Source organism: Trachymyrmex cornetzi, unplaced genomic scaffold (assembly GCF_001594075.2).
Source record: "Trachymyrmex cornetzi isolate Tcor2-1 unplaced genomic scaffold, Tcor1.1 scaffold246, whole genome shotgun sequence".
Lineage (NCBI taxonomy): Eukaryota > Metazoa > Arthropoda > Insecta > Hymenoptera > Formicidae > Trachymyrmex > Trachymyrmex cornetzi.
In genome coordinates, this window is record NW_017297123.1 from 44,671 (window position 1) to 49,192 (window position 4,522).

General features: G+C 33.3%; 1 pseudogene; it reads left to right on the forward strand.

Annotated features, from left to right (window-relative positions):
- Nucleotides 1-665: 665 nt before the first annotated feature.
- On the forward strand, nt 666-1,708 carry LOC108761262 (uncharacterized; annotated as a pseudogene).
- Nucleotides 1,709-4,522: the final 2,814 nt, after the last annotated feature.

Below are 4,522 nucleotides of genomic sequence, written 5' to 3' on the forward strand. Positions count from 1 at the left end.
TTCTTCCACGTGCGCAAGATATTATTAGCGATATCAATTATTTAAAATGAATTATATATAGTCAGATATCATAAACGTTTCGATCTGTTCATCAGATCATTATCAATATTAATAGAATTTAAATACGTATAAACATCCTAGCGTCATTATGTGATGTTTCGCAACTTCATACAATTAGTCATTATAAAATTATAAGATTATACAATGTTTCACTTATCCAGACCAGCATCATATATTTGTTGTCCCGTCATATTCTTAGTCACAGAATGATTATTACTATTGTTCTACTATAATTCTGATATTCCATTATAGTAGAACAATAGTAGTAATCATTCTGTGACTAAGAATATGACGGGACAACAAATATATGATGCTGGTCTGGATAAGTGAAACATTGTATAATCTTATAATTTTATAATGACTAATTGTATGAAGTTGCGAAACATCACATAATGACGCTAGGATGTTTATATGTATTTAAATTCTATTAATATTGATAATGATCTGATGAACAGATCGAAACGTTTATGATATCTGACTATATATAATTCATTTTAAATAATTGATATCGCTAATAATATCTTGCGCACGTGGAAGAAGCCATTTGTAAAATTAGAATAATTAAAAGCGGTAATGACAAGGTTTTGGTTCCTTATGACGTACAAATGATCAGCAATGTGGAAAATTTGAAAAATACTGATTTGGTACAACGAACTGCACTTCTTCTTAGATCGGAAATTCGCAAGATAATAACAAAGAAATTGCCTCAAAATTTTTCGGTTCAAGAGTTGATAAACGGAGACTGTAATGAATGTCCTGAACTATTAATGACTTTTTACCGAACTTTGTTGAGTGGTTTTAATTATCGACGCGAAAGTAGTTCCAAGACCAAACTAACTGCCAAATCCTTTTCCGAAGATGCAATTTATGCAGTAACCAGTGGCAAGATAAAACCGTCGAAACATATTAATCTCGGTATTACTTTAAAAAGTTTAACAAGCAGTAAGAAGATATTGAACATTGTTAATAGTTATGGTCATTGCTGTAGTTACAACGTAGTAGAGGAATTGGAAACTGAAGCAACATTTGCCAGCACCGACAGAACCGAAATTTGTCCCTGTGACATACAACTTAAAAGTGATCTGAAAACAGGAGTAGCCTACGACAATTTTGATCGTTTTGTGGAAACAATTGACGGAAAGGATACATTGCATGATACGGTCGGGATAATTTTTCAAGATATTTCCGAAGATTTTACAGGTTTACGTGCCATACAGAAAGATAATGTACAAGATTTGGCGAGCATCGGTAAAAAAAGAAGAACTTTTGACGCAATCATTCCAGATTCCTTCAACCGTACCTAAAAAGATCTAAATTAGAAGAAAGTTTAAAGCCTTTTGATTGTGAATTACGCTTTGCAGTACCACATGATCTCGAGAAAATCGAAGAATTAGATCTTTTTTGGATGCTTTTACATGCATTGAAGATTGAAACACCAATGTGGGTTGGTTTTAATGCCAAAATTCTTAAAGATAATTCTGCGAAGCAAATAGTTTCCTACTTAACGCCGATCAACTCATCACCAACTGAAAAAGCCGTTGTTATCGAAACAATGCAACAGAGTCTGCAAGTCGCTAAGGAATGCAACCAAACAAGTTACATACGATTTGGCGATCGCAAAAATAGCATTACAACTGCAATCAACTGAAAAACCTAAATTTGATAAACTCTTCATTCACCTTGGAGGATTTCATATACAAATAGCTTATTTTAAAGCCATTAGGAAATTCATCGAAAATTGTGGATTAACAAATGTAATGATAGAAAGTGGCCTGATAGCAAGCGGTTCTGTCAACAGTTTTCTTTCAGGGAAAAATTTTAATAGGTGCAAGCGCTTACACGTTTTGATTTTATTGTGTCTCCAGATATTGCACTTTGAACATTTTCTTGAAGTTAAAAATGTCAACATAGAGAATCATATGAGGACATATATGGAAACGTTTCAAAATACCACATCACTGAATCCTGAGATCAACAATGAAGATGTTCGGCAATTGATAAAGAATTACAAACATTTCAAAACAGAAACTATGAATGGCTTTCACGGAAAAACACCACAATTTTATATGACATATATAAATCTCGTAAATCATTTTCTTACATTTAGTAGAAGTATCCGTACAGGACATTTTGAATTATATTGCTATATCCTACCTAAAATAAATAATTTATTTTTTCCGTTCAATCAAATGAATTATGCGCGTTGGCTCGTTCGTTATCACAACAACCTACTCATCGTTGATGAGACTCATCCTGGGCTTAAAGAGGATTTCTTGAGCGGCTGCTTCGGTGTAAAAAGAACGGACAAGCCTTTTTCCAGACAGCCAATAGATCTTACTCTTGAACAAACTATAAATGGTGATGCAGCTAGGAGGCTCACAGGGATAATGCATTTTACAAATTCAATTTCTGCGCGTCAAAGGTGGAGTAGAAGTCACGGCATACGAGCAACCGTGATTTCGCATGTCCTTGATGAGATAGGCTCTTCAAGAAAACAAGATACTACTGCAGATTTGCATAAAAATCGCATTAAAAAGAGTAATTCTCACATAACTCAATTTATAAATGCTATTAATGACCGTATAAATCCTTTTGCGTCGCATCTACGCGAAGAATTGCTATATAATATTTCCAATGGCCACGCTGTCTCTAATGAAATAGCAAATTTTCTGATCAACGTCGAAGAAACTGGAAACAGAATGCGAGAAGAATTCATTACAGAATGTGCCAAAGATGACAAACGATTCGAACAAACTATCAAGAGAAGTAAGATACTGAATTTTTCTACAGCAATGAAAAAGAAGAAAATAGCATTCGTTTGCAAAGTTGAAGAGGTAAAACTTCAAAGAGACTTGTTTGGGCGGCTCGTAGGAATTTCTTTGCAAAAAAAAATTGATCTTAAAAAGGTATTCATCTATCAGTATTATCATTATTACTTCATTAATATTACTATTGTTATATTAATTAATATATAAATATAATTTTTGTTTTTATTTTATATTTTCTAATTAAATGTTTTATATTTTCAAATGACTGTTTATTTTCTAGTTTGATTTTAACGATTAATTTTTAGCTCGTAGCCCTTTTTTGTTTATTTCTTTATAAATATAATTATTAAATAATATAAATAATATATAATAAAATATATAAAAATAATAAAATATTAATAATAAAAATTCATTATTATTGCTTCTGTTATTAATTCTATTATTGTTATTATTTTTATTAGATTTTGAGTTACCCATTCACATCTGTGCCTTTCTCATTGTGTCATATGGACGGGATGATAAACAAAACTGATAAATGTGTATTGGCAAAAATTTTGGAAAAAGAAGTTGACAACCATGAAGAACCATATACTTTAGACGTCGTAATCATCGATGGATTTTTTTTGCTATATTTAATCAAAGAGGCCCAGAACGTTCGGGAATCTTCTCTGAAAATTTTGCAAATGATTTACAGATACAACGCTCGAAGAATTGTTTTGGTTTTCGATGTGTATCGCGAACCGTCTATAAAAGACAATGAACACCTGCTGCGTGACAATTATGCCAACGACTTCGTAATTACAGGAACAAATCAAGTTACACCAATCAACTTTGGCGCAGAACTACGGAACATCAAGTTTAAAAAAGCTCTTGTTGAATTTCTCATTGAGCACTGGGCGAGCGAGGCTGCTGCAGCATACATTGATCAGAAAACAGTCAACCTAAACTATGACAAGTGTTATGAATACACAGTTAGGGAAGGAGACGTTATACGGACCATTGAGTACAATTTAAGTTGCCAAGGCCATGAGGAGGCTGATACAAAAATCGTATACCATGTTTGCAATATTGATATTAACTCAAATGTGTTAATACGATGTTCTGATACAGACATTTTAGTCATTATGCTTGGCAATATGCAACATTTAAAGAGCTCCGTTAATATTTAGTTTGAATTAGGCACCGGGAATCATCAACGTTTCATCAACGTGAATAAGCTACATGAAAAATTAGGAAATAACTTGTGCCGTTCCTTGCTGGGGTTTCATGCCTTCACCGGATGCGATTACAATCCTGCATTTTTTCGGAAAGGTAAAAAGAGGCCTTTTTCAATTCTGCAGAGCTCCAAGAAATTCCAAGAAGCGTTCGATTCTCTCAGCAATCCTCACGCAGCCAATCACAAAAATTGTTTTGACGTTTTGGAAGAGTTTATTTGCCAGCTATACAATTTGAAAAAAATCAACCAGGTCAATGAAGGAAGGTTCGAGTTGTTTTGCAAGTCGTACAAAATGAAAAATAGTGCAGAAAAATTCCAAAAACAGGTATCCAGTTTTGATGCATCTACTTTGCCACCTTGTCATGCTGAGTTGCAGCAGCAGATATTGCGAGCTATATACAGGGTGGACCATCTGAAGTGATCCAGTCAAATATCTCGAAAACTAGTAGGGATAGAGAAAAATGTTTCGTATGAAAAG